We start from the raw sequence: 26,022 nt of genomic DNA on the forward strand, positions 1-26,022 counted from the left end.
TGTTCCCTGGGCTGTCTGCAGTGTCAAGCATGGAAACTGGCAAGAGTGGGTGCTCAAGATTTATTGAATCAAATGGATCTGGGTATAGATAATACTTGTATAGTTTTCAGAGATGGTGAAGAGAAAGACGAGGTAATTTTGGTAGATGAAAGATGAAAGAAGAATAGAAGAATGGACTCTTTTCAAAATAGTTTTGGCTCGAGGACCCTGGAGCTATGAACCAGTTTCACAGGAATCAACACAAATGGTCTTGGTTCTTAGAGTGGCCACAGTCCCCAGGAGAGTGCCCTGTTTTAACCATCTCTTTTTCAAAGTGACAACATGTTAGGAGGGTGAGACCTACAAGCAGATTAAAGTGAAAAACAAGTGACTCATTTTATAGAATGCTATCATATTTTAAGATATGTTATTTCATCAAGTCTAAAATATGATTTTTTTGTGTTGCAGAGAGAAAGAAAAGCTACAATTTTGACTATAACACAATTCTTGACATTTATTGTTATGCTTACCAAAAGAGCTCTTTCAGAGTTATTGAAACAGAGATATTTATCTCTTTTGAACAAATAAAAAGAAGAATATAAGAGAAATATGTAAACTGAAATATGTCTAAAACTTCATAGGCACAGTCCAACTTTCCAGAGTTGCTTTCCTCCCTAGAGGAAATCAGGGTCCCCTGTGCCATTGTGAGCTTGGGGGTTGCAGTGTTGCTAAAGCATGTGGTCTGCTTTGGCTGTCAGGATTCTTTTCTAGGTCACTGATCCTGTACTGCACATTGTAATGCTGCTTCTGTCTTTATCTCACCAGAATATGTCAACACCGTGACTTACATTCCCTCCTCAGATGGTCCCTAAGTGCTTTCTGACTGACAGGTTTTAAAGGATAGTAGTTGTCCCAGGGTCAAACCATGAAGAACAGCCACGTTCACTCATCATAGATAATGGAGTCGTAATGGCTACCAGGATGTAAGTGAAGGGATGCCAGTCAGTATAGGTGCACGCACTTGGAGATGTTAAAATTCAGGGGGAGCAATTGTTCCTGAGAATTAATGAAGTGCCACCTGGATATGGTATTTAAAGAGTAACTACCAATATCAAAGCCATGGTCTTAAGCAAGGTTGGAGAGGGTGTGGAATAAGTCGTGAGCACTCCCAGCACTATCAATTGGGACTCTTGGCTGGGCGTGGTGGTGCACGCCTGTAATCCCAGCGGCTCGGGAGGCTGAGGCTGAACTGTGAGTTCAAAGCCACCCTCAGCAACTTAGTGAGGCCCTAAGCTACTCAGTGAGACCCTGTCTCTAAATTAAATATTAAAAAGGGTCAGGGATGTGGCTCAGTGGTTAAGCATGCCTGGGTTCAATCCCTGGTACCAAAAAAATAAAAAAAATTGTGACTCTTGGAGAAAATAGTTTAATAATGTACATAGATAACCTTTATTGTGTTAGTATCCTTTGCCCTATTAATCTAATATTTTGGTCTCTTTTCTAAAAAAAAAAAAAAAAAACAGATAGGCAGTTAAAATTTTATGGACCAATGATTCACCCTAGCATTATTTATAGAAATGAAAAATTGGAAACAAGCACCGTGTTCAACATATGGGAGTGGAAGAAAAGAATGCTTAAAAATATGAACCAACACTCCCTAGAGCATACAAGCTGTATGCAAAGTGTGCTCCCAATTTGTTTAACCACATATTAGAAGGGAGAGAAAACAGCAGGAGGGGGAACTGAACTGGCCCCAAGATGGTTTCTTTTCAACACCTCTCCTCAAACAGAAAGGGAAGGCATGTTCCTTTCTCCGGAGCCTAAAACCCCTCCTGTGTTTCTATGATAGCAAACACAGATTAAAGGTGCCCTGGGCCCGTGTGACTTTCTCCTATGGATTCTCTCATCTATGCCATAACTTGCCGTTTCTCCTGCAAGCATGTTCTGAGGTGGAGCTGCCCTGGAGCCACGGCCTCCTGTGTCATGCTGGCGACGTGGCTAGCGCGCTTCATCCGCTGGCTCGTGATGGCTTGTGAGATGGTCCTGGTGGGGGAGAGGTCCCAGGATTCACACCGGCTTGAGGAGTTTCCCAGGAAATAACCCAAGTTACATCCGTACCCCGGGGCAAGAGCTTGCATGGACCTGCCTGGTGATCTGGTGGAGCAGGACTCGAGAGGCAGGGTGTGGGTGGGCTATGCAGGGTGTTGAGAGAGCTTCTGGGAAAAGAGCCACCCATTAGCCAAATTCCAGGTCAGAGTGGGAGGGGATGGGGATTCTGCCCATAGCCAGGTAGCTCTTTTCAAATCTGTAGCCAGTCCAGGTTCCAGAGAGTGTCTGGACCTTGGAGACCTCATCTAAGGAGCTCCATGTAGTGAAGCCTTTGGAGCCCCACTAACCAGGAAGGTCCTCTGTGCCCATCCTCTGGCCACCAGCAAAGAAGCACTATAGTGAGGGGAGCCACTGAACTCTCCCAGCTGCTTAGTATAATGACATATGAACATGGAGGAAGAAAAATTGAAACAGGGTGAAAAATTTTTAAATGAACTTTCTCAGTATGACAAACCACCCCAAACTTAGTGGCATAAAGAAACAACCATTTTATTAGCATTCATTCTGTGATTCAGATATTCATCAAGGGCAAAGCAGCGGCAACTTTGCTCCATAGTGTCTGGATCCTCAGCTCAAAAAAACTGGAAGGCTGGGAGGCGGGAGTCATCTGAAGGTTCATTCGCTCCCATGGGAAGACCCTGGACTGGGCAGACTTGAAAACTAGGGCTGCTGAGCAGAGCACATAGGCTTCCTCACAGCATGGCGGCCTATTATATGGTGATGTCAGGCTGCAGGCACAAGACTTCTGGCCAAAAGAAGAGGGCTGCCTTGTCTTTTCTGTGTTAGCCTTGAAAGTCCTGCAGTCACTTCTCATGCCAGATTTAAGAGAAGGAAACCTAGACCCAAGTCTTGATGGGAGGAATGTCAAGGTTCCATCATGAGAGGGGAGCGAGATTTTTGCAGCTATATTGGAAAATATAATATGTAATATATAATATTTTCCCAACAAAATAGGGATTTACTCTACTTGGAGATTATTCCATACAGATCTCTCAGGCTGTTGATAGCTACATAATGATGTACAACCTGACAACTCATCGTTTCCTTAACTAATCATCTACTATTGAACATTCAATTTGTTTCCAGTCCTTTGACATTACAAACAATGATAAAATAAGCATATTTTATTGTACCTCTTTATATACACACTGGGTATATTTATAGGCTATAACCTTGTAAGTGGGATTGCTATGTTGAAAAAATAATTAAAAAAAAAATTAAATTTTGGTAGATAGTAATCCTGGTTCTTTATATTAAGATTATCTTGACTAAGTGTGATCAAGAATTCAAAGTAACAATGACTTAAACACATGAGAAGTTATTTTTCCCCATGAAGGGATTTGGAGGTAAAGTGCCCAAAGCCAATCTGATGATTCCATGTCATAACTGAAATTGAATTCCATGCATGGATGAGTTTGTCGGGATGAAACCAGCTACTATGTATGGCTATAAAACTCTAATTAAAAAAACAAAAAAAGGCTGGAGTTGTAGCTCAGTGGCAGAGCTCTTGCCTAGCATGTGTGAGGCACTGGGTTTGATCCTCAGCATCACATAAAAATAAATAAATAAAATAAAGGTATTGTGTTCATCTACAACTAAAAAATATTTGTTAAAAACAGTATTCCTCCAACTCTCCATTCTGAATCTCTCAAGTGTGGCCTTGTGTTCCTAGTCCTAAATGGCAGTTCACTGACTCAGTCAAGTAGTAAAAGGGAATAAAGGAGGAGGAAAGTCTACCCACTCCCCTGCCTTTAGGAGAACTTCCTGGAAATCATGTGCAACCTTTTTACTTATCACTTAGCCCCAACTTATACACATATGAATGTGGGATTTGGGGAATCCTCAGTTCTGTTTTACTTGGTGATGCACCCAGATAAAACCATGGTTCTCATTTCTGAGGGAAAAGAGGAGAACAGGCACCCGTAGGAGAACAGGCACCCGTAGGCCACCAGCAGGCCACCAGCAGCTTCTGTATCATTCCTGCACATGTCATCTCTAGTCCTCACAAAGGGCAACTGATGCTCAGAATGGTAAGAAACTGGCCCATATTCCCAGAGACAGAAAGTGTGGAATAAGGATTCAGACCTGAGTCCTGTTTCCACTGTCCTGAACTGAATAGGACTTCAGGTTACAAACTCAGCCTCTCCTCAGCTCGTCCTCAAATGTGATTGTTTTTCTCTCAGTTCCCAATGAGGTCACTTGGTCCTGTTTTGTTTTTATAGTGTGTGCACTGTGTACATGAAGATTAACTTCCTCCATTAATAATTATTCTTTAACTGGGAAAGTCTCTTCCTGCTGTCACAGAACAGCAGCAGCCTGGGATCAGCTGCTTTGCACTTTGACTTGAATGGCCTAACAATCTCCTCTGCTGTCCTCTGCTGTTTCTTCTTTCAGATCATCTAGCCTCCTACTCACACAGTGAATCCTTTCATAAAGATGGCTGAGTCATAAAAGGGAATGCAGATGGCCACAAGTTTATTTGCAGGCCTGGAGTCCAACCAGGTTACTTCTTGAAGCCCGGGGCGGCTGTCACCTGACAGAAGTCCTCTCCAGGCCAAATGGAATACCCTGGTGGGTCCAGGACCTTTTAAAACCCTTTAGATTCTAGATGCACAGCCTGTGGGACAGGCCCAGTTGGGAGCCCAGATGAATATACGGGAGCATTGGCCTGACTCCCGTCCCAGACTCCCAGCAGTCTAGTGTTTACTTTCTGCTGTAGGGAATTTAGAAAATCCTAGTCTCCAAAATAGGGCGGGGAGGCTAAAGTAGCAGCATGGAATAGCACAGCTAGTGAGTTTAAGCTTTGTCATTTGAAAACTTTACTTGGAAGAACCTTTTTAAGAAATAAAATTTTCTGCTAGAGAAGCAGACAGTCCATACCCTTAGTCCTGTGAGGTATCCCCGACTATAACTGAAGATTTGGTATTCTGAGTTAACTTACAGATTATTGTGGCTTTGAGATTCAGGGGTAAGAAGCATGGAGCAGGGCATTCCATGGAATGTTATAAATAACACAAAATATTTTGATGTGATGTCAGCTGATTTTCCTATGACAAAGACTCATAGGCTGTCATTTAAGAATAACTTAATAAATTTGTACATTGAATTAATGTGTCGTGAAAGTGCTGGGGAAAAACATGATTGTTTGCATATATGACAATGTGAGTTAGGGATGTATTAACCATTTCTAGAAATCAAAAATATGCATGAAGTATAGAAAATAGCACGGAAGAGTTACCCTGAATGCTATATGGAAAAGTCATAGAGATAGAAAATATGAGAGGTTCAGGCACGAAGGAAGGATGGGAAGATTTAATATATTCTTATTGGAATTCCAAAAGCACATTTTAAAGAGACCAAGGGAGAAGCAATATATGAAAAGGATATGGCTGAGCATTTTTCCAGATCTGTAAAATATGCCAATTTTCAAATCCAGATAACAATTAATTTCAAGTATGACACATAAAAAGAAATCCAAAACTTGATACATTACATACAGTAAAATATATATATTTAAAAGTAGGAAACCTTTAAAACAGCATAGAGAAAGGATGGATTACTAAGAAAGAACATTATACATAGTACAGCTAACTTTTTAAGAATAAAAACCAAAGCCAGAATAACATCTTTAATGTGCTGAAATATTCTGGCTTCATGGAATTTTATACCTAGCAAAACTTCCTTTCAATAAAGAGAGTCAACTGGAGACACCTTCAGACAAAGAAAAATGGAAAGAATTTACTTCCAGTGGACACTTACTTAATCTATTTTAATCTATTTTATGTCACCGGAGTAGAATGTAGAGGCTCCTTGCCTTACAGTGGGGTTACATATTGATGAAAATATTCCAAGTTGAAAATGCACTTAATACACTTTCCCTACAGAGCATAATAGCTTAGCAACACAGTGCACTATAAAGCATTGGTCATTTACTATGGTGATCATATGGCTGGTTGGGAACTGTTGCTGACTGTCACCGCCCAGCATCTTGAGAGCATATCTTTCTCCATATTGCCAGTCTGGAAAAAGGTCAAAATTTAAAATATGGTTTCTATTGAATGAATGTCACTTTTGAATAATGTGTATCATGAGTCAAAATAGTTGTTAAGTGGAACCATCATTAGTCAGGGACCATCTGTACTTGAGCCTGCATAATTTATATTGAACAAAAACAGATCTCTCATAGTCTGGAGGCTGGGACATGCAAGTTGCTGGCATTTGATAAAGACCTTCTCACTATATTGTTCCATGGCAGAAGAGCAGAGAGAGGGAAAGAGGGAAGAGAGACAGACACATACAGAGAGGAAGGGAATGCTGGTGAGCAAGAAGCAGCCAAACTGGACCTTTATAAGGAAGCCACTCCCATGATGACAGCCTTAATCCACTCATGAGGGTCACGCCCTTGACGCAGACATCTCCCACCAGGTCCCACCTCCCAACCTGTCCATATTGGGGATCAAGTTTCTACTCATTAACTTTGGGGGACACGTTTGAACCATAGCACTTAATAAAGCAGCTAAATGCATGTACTCCAAAAAGAAGAAAAAATGACATCAGAAAGAAGATTTACGATGCAAAAAGCAATAGTAAGCAAGGAAACAGTAAGCATGTAGGTAAACCTAGGATTATTGACATTGCAAAATGATGATAATAATGTCTAACTTAAGGAATTAGAAAGCAAGGTAGAACTAAACTACGATATAATAATAATGTTTTATCTGGCATGTAGGTGATCTTTCCAAGGTCCTTGTGTTGATTTGGAGAGGATAAAAATGTTTATTAATTCTAAGCTTTGTAATGTTAAACATACACATTCTAATTTTCATGGTAACCATTAATTACCAAAGGGGGAAATATGAAATGAAAGGGAATTATCTCAATCTGAATATGCCAAGAAAGGAAAAAAATGAAAGAAAGAAAAGTGCCACAGTTACCAAAAGCATGCTCTTGGGAGACACACATTTACAAAAATTCAACATATGCAAGACAAAAACCAAGATTCAATAAATTGAAAAGAATTGCTATACTATCCCGTTCCCAAGATGCAACACAGCTAGATAGAAATCAAAAACAAAAAGGTAACTCAAAATTTGCCATGTATTTGGAAAATAGAAGTAGTGGTTGTAAATGACTCAAAGATCAAGGAAGAAATAATAATGGAAATTTAGAAGATATGGAGGATTGAATTCTATTAAGTGAGTTCAGTAGTGATCTTAAAGATATGGTGGGGCAGATGTTGAACATTTTTTCATATATTTGTTGACCAATCATATTTCTTCTGTGAAGTGTCAGTTCAGTTCCTTTGCCCATTTATTGACTGGGTTATTTGGTTTTCTGGTGCTAAGTTTTTTGAGTTCTTAATATATTCTGGAGATTAATACTCTTCTGAGGTACAGGTGGCAAAGATTTTCTCCCATTTTTGTTGACTCTCTCTTCATGTTCTTGATTGTTTTCTTTGCTGTGAAGTAGCTTTTTAGTTTGATTCCATCCCATTTATTGATTCTTGATTTTACTTTTTGAGCTAAAGGACTTAAAATTAGCATACTACAGTGATGCAGCCACATCAATGTTTTTATCAGCTCAACTCACAATAGCTATACTATGGAACCAGCCTAGGCATCCTTCAACAGATGAATGGATAAAGAAAATGTGGTATATATACACAATGGACTACTACTCAGCCATAAAGAGAAACGAAATTATGGCATTTCTCAGTAAATGAATGGACCTAAGATTATCATGCTAACTGAAATAAGTCAATCCCAAAAAACCGAAGGCTGAATGTTCTCTCTGATATGCAGATCTAATCACAATAAGGGCAGTGGGTAGGGAAGAGTAGAAGTACTTTGGATTAGACAAAGGGGGATGAAGGGAAGGGAGGGTGATAGGATTAGGAAAGAGAATAGAATGATTTGGACATTAGTTTCCTATGTGCATATATGAATACATGACCAATGTAATTCCACATCCCATACAACCAGAAGAATGGAAAGTTATATTTCATATATGTATAATATGTCAAAATACATTCTGCTGTCATGTATAACTAATAAGAACAATGATAAAAAGAATATATGGGGAGGGGTGACCAAAAAACTCAATGAGAGAAGGAAGCAAATTACACTTAAAAAAGAAAAAAGGAAGTTAAAGCTGAAGATATTACAGATGATTAATCACCCAATATATGATTTTCTAAAAAATTTAGTAAAATCAACAAAATTCTGGTAAGACCAATACAGTGCTGGTTGTACAGTATAAGAGATGAAAGGAGAATATACTAATGCAATTAATACTAAGAATGTAAGAATACTATAAATAAGTTTATACCAATAAATATATGCATTTAATACACTTATCCTACAGCACATCTCACTGGGTTAATGGTGGGCCTGCACCAGATCCCAGGCCTCTTGTTCTGTAGAGATCCTTCTGCTGCTTGCTAGTGTCCCATGTGGTGACTTGTTTGTTTATTTATTCACTTGTTCATTTATTTATTCACCTAATATGCACTGTGACCCTTTGTAACTCAAGCACTGTACTATTGAAATGCCTTCCAGGATAAAGATCAAGAAGGTAAACAGCCTGGGTAGTTCATGGATTGATGGCCCAAGGGACAGTGCCCTCTTGGTATGTGCCCATCCTATTTACAATAGGTCCTCTCCGTCAGCCCTCGCTGACACCTCAGACACCCCAGACACCTGCTCTATGGCCAAACTTCCAGTTTCTCTCAGCAGGAAATTTTCACTTGAGAGAGAAGTGCAGTCTCCATTAGCACCATGGCCATGTTTAGAGCCTCATGTCTGAGGTTTTTAGGTAGATTGATGAGCAGCAGCATGTCGCCTGACTGGTTCCCCTCCAGGCAGCAGGCCTTCGCTCTCAGAGCCTACAGGAATGTCAAAACACGATTTTTGTGTAAGGAGAGAGAATTTGGTAGGAAAGGCCCTTCCTGTTTAGAGCTCCAGCATCCAGTGTTTAGGGTTATGTCTCCTTGTTGCATCTTTGTGGAGTTTTCTCCGCATCTTTTCTCAGCAGTCCTGATGCGTGGGTCTCTTTACTGAAACTTAGTCATTGTCCATACCTTTAAAGCACCTGTCATTAGATAAACATCAGCTTCTAGTCATATCACCAGCTTCAGCCTTCTGCGTTCCTTTCTCCTACAGGTTTTCCTTGGTTATCTGAAAGGGTCACAGGCCCGGGACACAGAGCAGGTCGCTTCCCTGAGGTGCACAGAGTGAGAACCCAGATCTCTCCTGCCCAGCGTGGGCTCTGTGCTGACTGTACTAAGGGTGCTGTGATCCCAAGCTGAGATGTTAAGTTCCGATCATTTGTCCTCTGTCTCTCAAGAGCATGGGAGTATTAGACCTTGGAGGTCAAGTCAGTTAAAACGGACCTAAAAAAGGATATTGTTAAGATTAAAACAAGAGAAAAATAAGATTTGTTTCATCACATTAAAAAAAAAAAGTTAAAGAGAACGACACAGTTAATTTGAAAAGTTAAAATATATTCATATTATATTTGGGGTTTCTTATGGTTTGGATACATAGTGTCCCACAAAAGCTCATGTGTGAGACAATGCAAGAATTTTCAGAGGCAAAATGATTGGGTTATGAGAAGTGTAACATAATCATTGGATTAATCCACTGATAGGGATCAACTGGGTGGTATGTAAGCAGATAGGGTGAGTCTGGAGGAGGTGGGTCACTGGCGCTGTGCCTTTGGGGTTTATATTTTGTCCCTGGTGAGTGGAGCTCTCTCTGATTCCTGACTGCCTTGTCCTCTTTCCTCTTCCATGCCCTTCTGCCATGATGTTCTACCTCACCTGAGGTTCTACCTCCACCATCTGTGGACTGAGACCTCTGAAACCATGAGCCAAGTAAACTTTTCCTCTTCTGTATTGTTCCTGGCAGATCTTTGGACCACAGTCACGAAGCAGCTGACTGTAACAGGGTTGAATGTTAAGGACCAGTAATAGGGAGTAAAAAGTTAGGACAAAAAAAAACATAATGAAAAGGGTTGCACTTTTTAAAGAAAAATATGAGATTCATAAAGAGAATAGGGAAAGATAATAAATTAGAATAACTCATGAATGTACAATCAAAAGAACATAAATAGAGTGTTGGGAGGGGGGATGAGGAGAGAATGATTAGCAGGTTCAGGTAGGCAGCTGGATAGGAGGGTGCACTATAGCACAGAGGGATCATTATGATTAATGACAATTAATTGTGTATTTCAAAATAGCTAGTCGAGGGGATTTTGAATACTCCCAGCACAAAGAAAGGTGAAGCATTTCAGGTCATGGGTGATCTTATTACCCCGATGTGTGTGATCTTTACACATTTCATACATGCATTGAAATGTCACACTGTACCCCAGCAATATGTACAATTACTATGTGTCCTTTAAAATTAAAATATTTTTGAAAGTATAAAGACAAAACACATTTATACGTATTAAGGTAATTGGGATATTTTAAGTAATTGGGATATTAAATGAAAAAATCATGAAGAAAATTCAGGTTTCCTTAGAAAAACAAATAGTCAAACCAAAAAAAGAAAATACACATACCGACTGGAAGCAAACATGCACTACAGAAGCACAAGACACCTTGAGCTCTGCTGGCCTGAGGCGGCTCTTGCAAAATGTCTTGCTTGAGAGAGCTCAGTGAAGATGGCTGGGGATTTACTTCCAACCCTAGCTGGCTCAAAAGGATACTTTTTTTACTTCATTTAACATGTTTGTTGTATTCTACTTTACTAAGGCTTTATTTAAAATTTTTGTTCATCTCCATTTACTCATGCATATATTTGGAATTATTCATTATAGATTTAGGATTCGAAATCATTTTTGCAAAAAATTTAAATGTCTTAAATTCTTCAGTTGTTTGGAAGATATTTTTTCCCCACTGAATCAGAGCCAAATGTCTTCTATTGGATTATAAAACAGATTTTTTTTTTAATTAATGAGTGATTCTCGTTCAAAGTTTCTTGCTACATAGGTTTTGAAATTTATTCATTCAAAAAATGAGTATTAATATCCATGTTGTTGTTTTCCTCCATTATTTTTCTTTCTAATAAATTTAGGTACAGATGAAAAAACTAAGGCTTAAAGATGTGAAGTAATTTAGCCAGAATTAAATACCTGAAGAATTCCAGAAGTCACTTTGCCTCCTGGATAGAATGGAATCCGTCTACAGACATGATAAAATTAGATACTCTTGATTTTATTTCCTGTGTTTTAAAAATATGACTAAATATGAGGTCCCTGATTTTATGCCAAGTATTTCGTTATTACTACTCTGAGACTTTACCACAGGTAAAGTCTTCCTCTACTGTTTTTTTGAAAAATCACCTTGAATTTTCAGGTAAATTAGACTTGAATCCTGAATCTGTCACTTGTAGGTTGAGTATCCCTGATCAGAAGTGTTTCAGATTTCAGAATTTTTTGGATTTTGGAATGTTTGTACAGAGTTTATCAACCCAACATATTTAATCCCAAAATTCCAAATCCAAAATGCTCAGAACTTTACAAAAACTTTGGATTTCAGAACATTTTGGATTTTGAATTTTCAGATTAGGGATGCTCATCTGTACTAGTTCTGTGCCTGTTGACTGTTTTATCATCCATAAAATAGGGAGAGTACATTCTCCTTCCTGAGATTTATAAGGATTAAGTGATTCATTTTCCCAAATCCTCCTCTAGAGTGCTGTGTTGCTCCAAAGGGTTAGAAATTTGGGTTCCTCTTGGATCCTCCACTGGAGAAACTTGGGTCAGTGAGTTTGATTCTGGCTCTTGGGAGTGCCTAATTCCTCTTCTAACCATTAGCATGTGGGGATGAAAATAAGAATTTCGTGGTGTCATGTTATAATTTACAGAGTCAATTGAAAAATTAGTTGGGAAATTCCGGGAAAGTGAACTTTGAATGTTGGACATCGTTGGCTTCCTTTCTGTGGTGCCTCTAGAAGAACAGGGTGGCAGCTCAAAACCAAAACATGCCCTAGACAGGGCCTGACCTGCTGGGGAAGGGGCAGCAGTGAGTTACCTCTGGGCTGCTGGGTCCTAGGAAGGTCACTGGGACCTCTTTGGGGAAGTTGCTGTAAGTGGGTGGGGAGGGGGTGCTGGAGTCTGCTAATAATGATGAGTGCCAGATCTTCTTGCTGGATTTCTAATTTGCCTCAGAGGACACACCCTAATGAGAGCCAGGAAGAAGAGTGACTCACCTGTGGCCATATTTACTGCCCTCCACAATTACACTTGCTTTGAACGCTGCCTTCACCCAGTGTTTCCCAGGGCTGCCTTCAAAGCGACTGATCACAGTGCCCACTTCCTCCTAATCAGGTTATTGGGCTCCCCTGGGGCCTTTCAGCAGCTCGCTACCAAATGGCATTTGACCCAGGCTGTTTCCAAGACCCATAAAGTCAAACTTTCCAGATTTGAATTATGAAACAGAAAGGAAGTGTCCTAAGAGACATTTCATCACCCTTATCTAATTGCCTACTTGTGTGTTTGTTTTCACGGGTGACAAATTCACATCATATATATTTAGCAAAAAAGAAACCAGAGGTGGGGGCCAATATTCTTGGAAGACAGAAACTCATTTAGCAACGCTTTACTCAGTGCTGATGCTCGGTGCTGCCCTGGGTTTGAGGATACAGTGATGAGCTAAGAAAAACCTATCCCTGCCCTTGTGGACCTTATAGACCATCAAGGGGGAAATAAATTACTCAATCCCATAGAAACAAATGTAGAGATGTAACTCCGATAAGTACCAGAAGCAAGAGGCACATGGCATCGGAAGGGTATGTAACCATGGGATCTGACCCACTTGGGGAGATCAGGAGGGGCTCCAGCACCTTGAGAGTCTGGGACCCTGGATCTTTGTCTTACCTTCCAAAGTGTCCACATGAAATCTGGAGCAGACTTTTTTAAAGCTACTTTCTTGGGCATTGTCCCCTAATGCCCATTTCTCCTCTCCTAGCAAGGGCAAAGATCCTTAACCTACCTCTTAGAGAGTTCCAAGCTCATGGAAAACTTTGAGAAGCATGAGGAGAACAGTCAGTTATTGTTCTTTGTCATCAACTCTTCCAGGCATTATTCAAAATGATGAGCCCTTGGTTGAGTGTTTGTTCCCGAGGCATGAACAGGGCCAGTGAGCCACGAGGCTCTAAAATAACCCAAATTCCCTGCGGCTGCAGCGATTTTACTGACAACATAGAGTCTGTGATGTACCTAGCATTCTGACGACAAAATTGCTATTTGCCCTCTGCGTCTTTAAAAGTATTTCCTTCTGTTTTCAACTTCACTCCAAAGTACCATTTCAAAATAAGACTCGGAGGAGCGGTTGATGGTGCCCTCTTCTGGGTCCAGCTTGGGTGACTCAAGTCTGCCTCGCTTACTACCTCTGAGAGTTCGGGCCTCTTTGGACCTGACCCCCCTCATGTGGATAACGGGGATCACTAGAATACTACATCATGGAGCAGATGTCACCAGAGTTGGAGCTCAGTGCCATCAGAGAGGGAGCACACAGCCGAGGTTTGCGGCCACTTCCTCCTCTCTGCAGAAGGGCTGTGAGTTCTAAAGACAGTAGAGATGACCCTGAACAGTGCGTTTGCATGCTCTCCTCCCCGGGAGCGTGTCACAGAGACATGCAGATACTGGAAATATTAGGAACGGAGTGTTCCTGCCCTCTGACAGGACTTTTCCATAATAGAGATGGGGGGAAAATACCATCCGAAATAGCCTCCTGTTTGCCCAGACACCACGCTATGAGTAAAAGTACTTGAAACTCCTCAAAAATATTTCTTGGGGCTTTTCAATTTGCACATGGGTATGAGTTTAGAAGATAGATGAATGTGTCCCTAACACCTGCCAGCCACCATCCCTACTCCATGTCAAGAGACCACAAATGAAGCGACATGGGAAAACCAGACTTAAAACTTTTCGAGGAAGGTAAATTAAAGGCAAACATTGTCGTCTCTCTCCTGAGTGGGCTGGGCACTTTGATACTGGCACCAAGACAACAGGTATTGGGTAACAGTGATGGACTGCATGGAAATTTTGGCCAGCTGGAGCCAAGCTCTCCTTCTGGGTGATTCTGCAGGAAAACAGCCTTAAGTTCAGATTTCAAAGTGAATGCTTTTTCTCTTTGTTCATGTTCCTAGTCCAGCTTTTTCAATGGGGAAAAATACCATAATTTTTGAAACAAATCAAAATGTTTTATAGAGGAAAGTATTGTTTTTTCATAGATTCACTGCTTCATTTGATTAAGTGTAGACCCTTAGTAAGTATGATCACCATATTTCTATTTTGCCTTTGATTTATTTGAGCATTTATTTATTCACTTAGTCATTCCACAAGTTCACGCAAAGTGTTTACTAAGTTCTGGGCACAATTTTTGAATGAAAAATTTGGACCCACCGTCTGGCAAGTACAGGTGACATTATGGAGAAAATGGTTCAGAATGCTAGAAGCCACACCTTTCCCAGAGAAGTCAGCCTATGTCACAGCTGAACCTGCGAATGAAAATGGAACACAGTCGTTCCCTCAGGTTCCCTGCAGACACCAACATCCCCTCAGTATCTACAGGGGACTGATTTCAGGATCCGTGCAGATACCAACATCATGGAAGCTCAAGTGTCTTATATTAATGCTCCAGTATTTGTGTAGCCCATGAACATCCTTTCCTGTGCTTTAAAATACCTCTAGGTTGCCTATAATCCCGATTACCTTGTAAAGCTTGTACAGATAGTTGTTATACAGTATTGTTTAGGGAATAATGACAAGAAAAATATCTGTACATATTCAGTAGATACACATTTCTTTTTTCATAGTTTTATCTGTGTGGAAACTGCAGATGCAGAATGCCAACTGTAACAGAATAAAGAAAGCATATGTACTTTGAGCATTTCCTTTGAGGAATTCAAAGAATAAAGGCAAATCAGTCACAATTTGGAACAGTAGACTATTTCATTTATCCAAACAGATGCTAAGGACCCAGGAATATGGGGCACACGTGACCTCTGCCCCCTGTACTTGTCACATCCCTGACAGCTGTGTCATCCTGACCTTCGGCAACCACCTTGCTGTAACCCTTGACTTATGAGTCTTAGCCCAGCAAATTTACATGTAGTTCCACAAAAAGCCGTACTATCTCATACCTCTCTGCCTCTGCACGTGTTGTTCCTCCTTCTGGAATATTCTTCTTCCTACCATTCCTTCCTCCTAAATATCTGCTCATTCTTCAAGTCTCAGCTCAGGCTTCTTATCATTCAAGAAGCCTCTCTTGGCCCCTCTCCAGCCATTCCCTCCTCTCTGGCACTTTGAGGCCTTGTCATACAAACACCATGGCCAACACCACATAGAACTACAGTTATTTGTGCATGCACTTTTATTTCCTATTAAACTGTGAAAAACCACATGAGCCTTAACATCAGTGACAAAGTGATGCTTTCCAGCAGGTGCCATGACTCCAGCACCAAGGAGATGCACAGCTGGAGTCTGTGGAACTGAGCGAACCGTGCAGGTGTTTTGTGGTTCTTGTAAGGCTAAGGATTTGATGAGAAAAGGAACCAAGCAACACATATTCATTGAGCACATCCTATGTGCCAGACACCCTTGTAAGTGTGAGGATTGGAATAGTGACAAGAACAGACATGTATGCCTGCCGTCATGGAGTGTGCCATCTGTCCTTTAAGCTGGGTGGCCACGGACTCAGCTGAAGATTCTTCTTCTGGGAGGAATGGGAGAGCCCACTCTGAGATGCTTAGCAGTCTTTGTCATGCCATTCTTTCATCGTTTTCTGGGTTTAAATGGGCATGTGTACTTTTTAATCCTTAAAAAATGGCAGACTCTAGTAATTCTGGGTTGTTTGCTTTAAACACAGGTGTTTGACTTTGTTGCATGTGTTTTCTGAGATTGTTTAACAAGCTGCCTCATTTGTGTGTGTGTGTGTGTGTGTGTGTGTATGTGTGTGTGTGTGTGTGTCTTGGAGACAGGGAAAGGCCAACTTTCAAAGAATGCATTCTTGAAAGTCCTTCACATGATAAACCACTGTGCTAGGTAGATCCAGCAGATGTTATTACCCCATTTTAAAGATGGAAAAAAATAAGGCGCAGAGAATTCATTAAGATTATAGAGCTCATTGTTGCAAGAGGCATGTCTCCTGATCTTGTATTTTTTATTTGACTAAGGATGTTCTCTGTAGAGTCAAGTAACTCAAGATCAATGGATAACCAAAATATTTACTGGCATTTTTAGCTGCAGTTGTTTCCCAAAGCATGCATCAAAGCCAACCTTCCTGAACAGAGCCTGAACCCTGGCTCTGGTCCTGGACGCAGGGGCCATGTTGTATGTGAATCGTTGATGTATTGTCACTGTAGTTCACACAGAGACGCTTGGGCGGTGAGGTCCTCTGTGGGGTTGCTTCACTTAGCAAGGCCAGTCCTTGGGCTGTGGCTTTCTCTGTGGTCACTCTTGGCTCCAGTTCACCATGACCTCATGTTTCACAGGTTCCATGTTTTGCCGTAGCACTGCCCTGCCAGGCTCTAGGCCGACTGTTTACATTGGTGGCATTGGCCCAGCTTCACCATTAGGCAGAGCTGGGCTTCCTCTCAGGGCTTAATCATCCGGTCCTGTTCCAGCTTCTCCACCCAGCTCCGCTCCAGAGCCCTGACACTTCCTGTACTTACGATTGCCCTCGAGTTCCTGAGGCCTTGCCTCTGTGCATGTCACGCACAACCAAGACATGCAGGAAGCAGGAGTTCTCTGCTGCACTGGAACAGAAGACGGAGAATTTCAGAAATCAAGAGATGAATCATAAGTGAAAAGAAAATAAGCTTTGGGAGAGTTTTGGAGCCTCAGGTTCCACCTGTGTAAAAAGGGGACAATAATACCTACTGGAGAATTACTATGAAGACAAGTAGGCTTAGCGCCTGGAATACAGTAGGTGTCCCCTAAGTGACAAATTAAAATAATATATTTCCTTCTTTTTCTACAACATTTAAATACTGGACAGCACTACTCAAGGAAAATGAAAATATATCCACATAAAAACTTGTACATAGATGTTCACAGCAACATTGTTCTTAATAACTAAAAAAAAAAAAAAAAACTAAATGTCTACTAACTGATGAGTAGATAAACAAATTGTAGTTGTGTCCATACAATGCAATGTTATTTAGCCATAAAAAGAAACAAAGTAAAGATACATGTTACAACATAGATGGACCTTGAAAACTTTATTCAAAATAAAAAAACAAATTAAAAAAAGAAAAAGAAATCAGACACAATGCACCCGGTTGTATGAGTCCATTTATATGAAACACTCTGAATGGGCAAATCTGTAGAGACTTACAGTAGAACTGTGCTTATTAGGGATGGAGAGAGGGGAGAATGGATGGTGACTGTAATGGGTACAAGGTTTTTATTTTTTTTTTGTTGTTGTTGTTTTGTTTTTTGATACCAGGGATTGAACCCAGGGGTGTTAACCACTGAGCTACATCCCAGCCCTTTTTATTTATTTTTTTTAGAAACAGGGTCTTGCACTAAGTTGCTTAGGTTCTCACTAAGTTGCCAAGCCTGGCTTTGAACTTGTGATCCTCCTGTCTCCATCTCCTGAGCCACTGGGATTACAGGTATGCACCACCACGCCTGGCTCAGGGTTTCCTTCTGAAGTGTTGAAAATGTTCTCGAACTAGATAACAGTGAAGGTTGCACAACTCTATGAATATCCTAAAAACCTCTGAATCTAAAAATTTAAACAGTGAATATTCGATATGTGAATTACATAATTTTTAAAAAAAATATGTATTTTTTAGTTGTAGGTGGACACAATACCTTTATTTTATTTTGATGTAGTGCTGAGGCTCGAACCCAGGGTCTCACGCGTGCTAGAGGAGTGCTCCACCGCTGAGCCACAACCCCAGCCCTGTGATTTATATCTTAATAAACCTGTTATTTAAAAACTTTTTCCGGGGCAGAGTAGTGCACACCTTAGTCCCAGCTACTCAGGAGGCTGAGGTAGGAGAGATACTCAAGCCCAGGAGTTCAAGGCCAGCCTGGGCAACAAGGAGGACCCCATCTCAGAAATAAAATGTCTGCGCCTTAGTTCCTACGAGGTGGAACCAAGGCGTGTGCTTGTGATTACCGCGGTGCCTGCATCCCCCCCGCCCCAATTCTATCAGTAGTAGGTGTTGAGAGACTTAGTTAAACTTGGCTCATCCCGTGTGTCCGTCTTTTCTCTTTCACTGAAGATGCTGTTTGTGTTTGTGAAAACAAAGAAGTGATATTTTTGCTATCCTCCCAGTCATATTTGGAATATTTAATTACTGAACTATGTGCCCTGGGCATGTGTAGATGGATGGGCCTTGACTGTTAAGAGCCAAAATAATGTGGTCTTTGTGTTGGGCCCATGATTTCCAGAGAGGCCCTGCCAGCTTGGAATATTTTCATAGCATTTCAACCTAAAAGTTCTTTGCAGATTATAAATAGACTTTTATCTCTAAAACCCAGATAGCCGGTTTCTCTTGAGACAATTGGAAAATCTAGCATTTCTGGGCACATATTCCCACATGGCAACAATCAGATGGGGCCCAGAAATGCCTGCCTCTCACACATTAGCTCATACATGGTCCATTCCACTCCTTTACTTTATCTGTGCTCAGCCTTTGTGGGCACTTAAGTTGAATGGAGAAAATTCCTCCTGAAAATATGCATTTATCAAACTCATAAGCAGTGTGCCTGTTTTGTACAGTAAGCTCTGTTAGGTACTGGCACAGGTCTTGTCCTCAGGGAAGGGAGTCTGGTGATAAAGAAATAGAACCAGTTAATCATAATACATCAGCAAGTTCAAGGCTGGATACCGGAATTACAGCTATGGGGCATTTAACCTAGCCCAAGTTACCTGGCGTGGGGGGAGGTTCAGGGCTCCTGGAGAGAGTATTCCTGGGCCCCTCTGTGGCGTGTCTTTAGTACCAGTGCTTTGGTTCTTAACCAGGGACGAAGAGTTCATGAGTAACTCCATGGCTCCCCAAGGAAGGGAATATAATTGGAAAATCCAGCAAGGAGGAGAGAAGAGGTAATGAAGAGTGGGTGAAAACAGGTGGGAAGAAGAATAAACAAGGAGAAGAAAAACAGGACAGAGAGGTGCTTAGACAAATGAGGAACAGATTTGTCTTGTCTCAGACACCGTAGCAGATACTGTCACAGAATTCTAAGGGTCTTGACTCCGAGGGAAATTATGCAGAAGTAAACCTAAGTAAAACTCGTGGGGAGTCGACGACTCCTTCCATTTTTCTCATTTTGTTTCCTGCTGGGATTTCTCTATGTTCTGTTCTGAGATGATCATACTGGTCATGTTGACTTAATGCGCTTGGCAGGGTAGAGCACTCCTCCCCATCTGACGGGTGGTTCCCGGGCATCCGCTGTCTGCTGGACAGGAGAGATGGGGAAGCCAGGCTGGGGTCAGCAGTCCTGAAGGAAGACCAAAGGAAATAAATAAAAGCAATACTAACTTCGCTGATCCAAGGGCTTGAAAAGGGGTCATTCCTGACATAAAGACTGAGAAGTTCTTAACACAGAGAAAAAGATAGCTCAGAACCAAAATGGTTTGCTTGTGTTAAGTTCATCTTAAATGAACTTATATTAAAATGATATTGGGTTTGTGAATCACTTGGTAACTGGGCAGCAGCAATGTTATCATTAGCAGAAGGTTCCTCCGCGCATTTCTAGGATCAGATATCTCTTTTTACATTATGCTTACCCAGGTTTCAGTTGTGCCAAGTCTGTGATTGTTCGTGGGATGAAAGGGGAGCAAGGAGGAAAGACATCGCCAGAGTACAAACACTGAATTTATTGCTGAGGCAGTTTTTCTGATAAGCAAGTTTTTCTGATTTCTTAGTTCATTAGAAATAATTGTGTCATCATCCGCTTATCAGCAAGATCATTCGCCCTTTGGTTTTTTTGAGATTGGCTTATCTCACTTAGCATGATATTCTCCAATTTCATCCATTTGCCTGCAAATGCCATGATTTTATTATTCGTTATGGCTGAGTAATATTCCATTGTGTATATATACCACAGTTTCTTTATCCATTCATCAATTGAAGGATATCTAGGTTGGTTCCACAATCTGGCTATTGTGAATTGAGCAGCTATGAACATTGATGTGGCTGTATCTCTGTAGTATGCTGATTGTAAGTCCTTTGGGTATAGGCCAGGGAGTGGGATAGCTGGGCTAATCTCAAAAAACCAAAGGACGAATGATCTCGCTGATAAGCGGATGATGACACATAATGGGGGGTGGGAGGGGGGCAAGAATGGAGGAAGGAGGGACTGTATAGAGGGAAAAGGGGTGGGAGGGGTGGGGGGGAAGGGAAAAATAACAGAATGAAAAAAAAAAGAAATAATTGTAACTAATCAACTCAGTGGGTTCTAGGAAAAGATTTTTACTAGGGGAAATCCCCAGCCCCTTAATCCATATTAGTATCCTTAACCATATCCACGTCTAATTTCTACCCAGCAGATGGGTTCTGGATCTTTAGAGCTCTATCCAGACACCAGGAAGCAAGAATTAATGGCCTATTTTGCCCAGTGGTGGAACACATCTCGGAGCATTGGCCACCTGCTTCTGGGCCGGTGTGTGTGTGTGTGTGTGTGTGTGTGTGTGTGTGTGTGTGTGGTGTGGGGTGGGTGTCCTTCCATGAGATCAGACACAGAGGTGGTGGGACTTGATAACATGAACCTTCTTGAAAATGCATTTCACCGCTTCCATATGTGGAACTATATTTTTAGGAGAAGTTCTTTATTTTCCACACCCACGAGTCTTCTTTGTTTGGTTTTTTTTTTTTTTTTTTTTTTTTTTTTTTTTGCGGTACTGGGGATCAAACTCAGGGCCTTGTGCTTGTGAGGCAAGCACTCTACCAGCTGAGCTATCTCCCCAGCCCCCCACGAGTCTTCTTAATGGATGAAAACAAGAGGCCTTTAAGAGGATAGTTGAGTGTTGGAAGTCTTGAGTTGGAAAATTCACATAAGCCAATTCACTAGTCATGAGAGGACTTGTCCAGGCGGTGACTAACTTGGTTGTTCATTCCGTCGCCATTCTCTTGAGCCTCTGGGAAATCAGGTTCTCAGGCATCAAAGACCGATTGCTGTCGGGTGTTGCCGACCGCCCGCCCCATCCACTGTGATCCTGTTGTTCTGTAGTGCCAGAGGTCTAGACTTTCTGGGGTGCCAGGGCAGCCAAGGACATTCCCTGAGACAGTGCAGAAGGAAGTGATCAGGAGTCCCGTGTCCTCAGTCTCTGTTCCACCTGCTGAGAAATCCAGTCTGTACCTTCAACATGATCTCCACACTTTCCTCTGTAGTTTAGCCCTAACAACCTCAGTTGGACTTGTGGTAAAAATAAACAAGTCAGCTCTAATTATTTAAAGTTGGCTGTCAGTTTCAGAGCCAAGACATAGGAATGAAAACTGACTTTCTGGAACAAGGAGAAATGCCAGTGTTTTTAGGCCTTGCCAGATAAAATCTCAATTTTTTTTTTGGCTCAGAGTCACCTATAAAACTGTACCATCCTACAGCTGAGCTTCTTCACTGTCTGCACTTCCTTCCACCTGCCAGGGACAGTGCCCTGTCAGTCCAGGATCTTCATCAGCCACCCACACATGCTGCTGATCACATTTCTAGTGTGTGTTTACCTTTGACCTAATTGAAGCCAAGGCTCATGGGCTCTTGTTAACTTATACAGCTAGAGATGAGAAAAGGGGAAACAGAACGAGAGGCAGGGTCAGAGAGGAAGCAGATGAGCAGCAGTAGGTGGGGAACTGGCCCCCACTCCCTTTGGCACAACCTGGATGTTGCACCTGTTTGGAGCAGACCTTCCGTTCCAGGTTCTAGCTCCAAAGAAGTCAAGCAGGGGCTGATGGACAGAGGTGGGGCTGTCCACGACCAGATCAAGGTCAGAGTTCCCCTAAAGGTAGAAAAGGGAGACTGTCGAGTGGCTGATGGTCCTGGCACTCCTTGAAGGCAGAGGGAAATCATCCCAACATGATTCAAAGAAAACTACACACAGCTCAAGAGCCGAGCTCTCCTGGCCCCCACCCCAAATCAGAGAGAACCAGGGAAGAGGGACAGGAGTGGAGTGTGAATCCCCTCTGCTTGGGAGAAGTGAGGCAATGGGTGAGCCGTCTCAGTCTCTCAGGAGAATGGACTTCCAGTCCCTCTACGTGTGGACTGCCTGATTTACAAACAATGGAAATGTATTTCCCACAGTGTGGAGGTGAAGAAGTGCAAGATCAAGGTCCAGTAGATTTGGTGTCTGGCGAGGGCTTGATCTCACGCTCGTAAATGGCATCTTGTACTGCATCCAACATAGCAGCAGGAGCAGAAGAGGTCACATGGCCCTCCTGGCTGACCTCATGACCTCTGAAAGGCCATAGCACTTCACACTATCAAACTGGGATGAAGTTTCTACCTGAATTTTGGGGGGACACACGTAGACCACAGCACCATGTTTGCGTTTTCATGGACAGTGGCTTTCCTGGTTGACTGGTGTCTATACATTAGTTACAGGACACCCCTCCAAATAGTCCCATCATTGGTTTGTTTCAAGGAGTCGTTGGTGATGCCGTTAACTTTCTGGTTATCTTTCCGGGTCTGACAGAGAAGAACGGCAGACCCGAGACAGAGCTCTTTCTTCACTGGTACTAGATGAAGCTTGCAGGCTGAGGGAGGAACCAGAGAGCCTTAGCTTCTCCCAAGGGGGTTCCCACACGTGGGTGCCCAGCTTCCTATCTCAGAAGAAGAGTCCACTTCAGCCACAGAGGCCTTGTGAGCAGCTGCTTGTGGAGTCTGTTGCAGGACAGGCACCTCATTGTTGTGTTGTTCTGGAAGGCTCTGAAAATCAAGCCCTCAACAGGATCCTGCTGTTCCCCCAGGGAGTTCGCATCTGGGCCTTGGGTGATTCTCTCCAACCCTCTGAACAGCCCAGAGCCCACGTGTTTTCATCATTATGTATTCCAACGGAAACACATTTTTTCCAGAGGGATTAAAAGGCAGCAGTTAGAAGCATCTGCCTGGATTTCTACATGTTTGCCTTTTGCCGGGCGAGTCGAGGGGTCTCAGGAAAGGCTGCAGGACGTCCTTGGTGTCTGGGGTGGTCCGGCCTGCCTCTCTCCCTCTGGGACCTCGCGTAGGAGGCTGCACATCAAGCCCAGCGGGGATGTCTCCCGCCCACAGCACCTGAGGAACTGCTCATTTCCACGGAAGTCTGAGAACAAAGAGAATCTTAACAATTCAGGGAAGTAAACATAAAGGAAATTGTCTAACTCAGTAAGGAGTGTTTTCCCGCCTTCTCTCTCCTTCCTGCCTAAGTGACATGGGCTGGTTTTGCAGGTGAGATGTAAAAAGTCCATTCTCCCAGGGGCAGTGTTCATCTTCCAGACTTCCAGAGGCTGATGGCTTTCATGGACTTCATTTCCTTGATTTGACTGATCCCCGATTTCTAAACTAACTGCCCGTACCCGATTCTGGTTTCATTCACCCCTCTAATTTTAGGAACTCCTTTACTGCTGTAGGGAAAGGGGGTCGATGACCGCTCTGGCTTCTTCGAGCTGGAAGGGGGCAGTGTGGGGCAAGCAGTTTGGCTAGTCACTTAGGCAGGAAGGAGAGATAAGGCATGAAAGAACTGGAGAACAAAAGATTTTCTTATAAAAACAGAAACGGGGGAATGTAAGGTACAAAGCTGCTCTCCCCACCCTTTCCGATGCAGCCATTTCCCTGTCTCCCAACTACTGTCTGTGAACATCCTAGCTAGCTATTGGTTCATCAGTCAGCTTGCAAGTATCCTTCTCCATTATTGGTCCCCTGTTAGCCTGGTGGGATTCTTAAAGATAGCTTCACCGCCACCTCTTCTCTCTTGCCTTTCTCCTCTTCGCTTTTCTGCTCTCTAGCGTGCACCCTTTCTCTTTCCCTTTCTTTTCCTCTCATTTTCTCTCTTACCCTGCAGGGAGACACTATTTGCTTAATAAACTCCCTTATGTGAAAAAAAAAAAAAAGTGTTTTCAATCTGTGCTTCTATTTTTAATTAGAAGCATGGATCCCTGCATACTCCCAACAGCTGATTTCCTAGGAGGTTTGTTGGCAGTGGATACTTCACAGGTTTTAGAGTTGTTTAATCTGTGCACAGGAAAATATATTTCATCTAATAAAACCAATGTTTTCCAATGGATTAGGAAATGCATCATTATGTAAGGAAGGCAGAGAGAATTTAAATCCTGTATAATGAATAAACAGCAGCTAAGAACAATAAATAAGTTACCATACACTGCTTATAAATAATTTAGAACGAGTGTAGAATTCTGATAACTTTTGGCTAACATGGTAGTCAAGGTTTTGTTTTGTTTTAATTTACTCTTACTCTTAATATTTTGAGTGAAGAATAATGTGCCTTCTGGCTAGTTCTCAGTTTCCTGAATTGCTCCACCTGCTTCGTGTCGTGAGACCTCTGGTTTGATGCCCACAGTGCTCTTTGTGGCTACCTGTTTTGCTGGACATTGGCAGCTTGTTGCTGATGTGTGTTAGTGGAAGCTGCACTTCTGGACCTAATCATAAGCTTCCTCCGTGTTGCTTTCTAGACTTTTCCCACCTTCTCCAGCTGCTCAGTGCTTCTCCCTACCCTGTCTTGTCTGAAGGTGCTCACCTGGTACCCACAACACCACGGGCATCACGCATCACCTTGCTCTGGAGCTCTGTGGGGCTCCTTCCCTCCCAGCCCTTATAAAGAGAAGAGCTGGTTCCAATCCAATTTCAAGAAGAGACTTGAATGCAGATCAAAGTTGACCAACTAAATCACCTCTCGTTTTTGAATGATGTTGCTAAAATGGCTAGTTTTAATTCAAAAATCTATATTTTACTAGGTAAGATTTTCGAATATTAGTCACACATCTTTAGCTACCATTTTTCTATCCTTTATGACTCAAGTTACAGTTTCCGGTTACTTGGTGTTTTACAAAAATCTATCCCCTATAATGGGAGTTCTACTACACTTTGCTTAATAATTTATTTTTTTCCCTTGACCGTTCCTGAACATTCTTTTTCTTAAGGATTTTAATTACTTTTGGAGTACAAGCTCAAGGGAGAAAAACAGAAACGCTGTTGTGGACTAGGTTTAGCAAAATCCTGTTCCTGACATTGCTATATATGGGCCAAGTCCCCGCTGTTCCCATCTCTTCTTTGCCCTTATCAAGGCGGTATTCTCCAGGGGACGGCTGCTGCCACTAATCCTGATGTCTTTCCCTCCCCAAAGGAACAGGCGAATTACCAATAAGATCTGAGCAATTTTTTCTGCCTTTTAAGGGTCTCAGTGACCTCTATCTTTCTATCTTCCCATAACTCTTTCTTTTCTGCTTCCCTCCTTCTCTTCCTCCCTTACTGCCTTCTTTCTTGTTTCAATTTTTTTTCCCCTAATGCTGAATTTCCACCATGGATTTGGGTTATAATTTGTGATATAATTTGAAAATATTTTTGTTCTAATGAGTTAAGCCCCTTTAAAAGGAATCTGTTTATGATAGAAAGGAAACAAGTTTTATATATATTATTTGAAGGCTTTTGAAAGACTATATATAATAAGTGACGGTAAACTTAACCCAAAATAGACACAAAATAAACTTAGATTTCAAGTTTTATATTGGGGAAACACTATTTTGATTTTTCCCTCCTATCATGAAAACAGTATGGATAAAATATTTTGATGTGACCTGAAAATTGACTAGAAATGAAATCAAAACTGAATTATTGCTTAAATGAGGGTAATTGTTAGTGAAGTTTAAAAGGTAGAGTTTACATCTTGGCTAACTAAAAAGAAAAACAAATAGAAAAATTTCCAAGCAGACTTATTAAATGGTTCTAGGGTAATGTGTTTTATGCTTATGCTATAAATAAGCA

General features: G+C 41.8%; 1 protein-coding gene across 1 annotated transcript in view; it reads left to right on the top strand.

Moving 5' to 3' along the window:
• Colgalt2 (collagen beta(1-O)galactosyltransferase 2) overlaps positions 1-26,022 on the top strand; it is a 95,544-nt gene that overhangs the window by 31,036 nt on the left and 38,486 nt on the right. The gene's annotated exons all lie outside the window — the stretch shown is intronic.

Source organism: Sciurus carolinensis, chromosome 12, assembly GCF_902686445.1.
Source record: "Sciurus carolinensis chromosome 12, mSciCar1.2, whole genome shotgun sequence".
In the NCBI taxonomy this organism is placed as follows: Eukaryota; Metazoa; Chordata; class Mammalia; order Rodentia; family Sciuridae; genus Sciurus; species Sciurus carolinensis.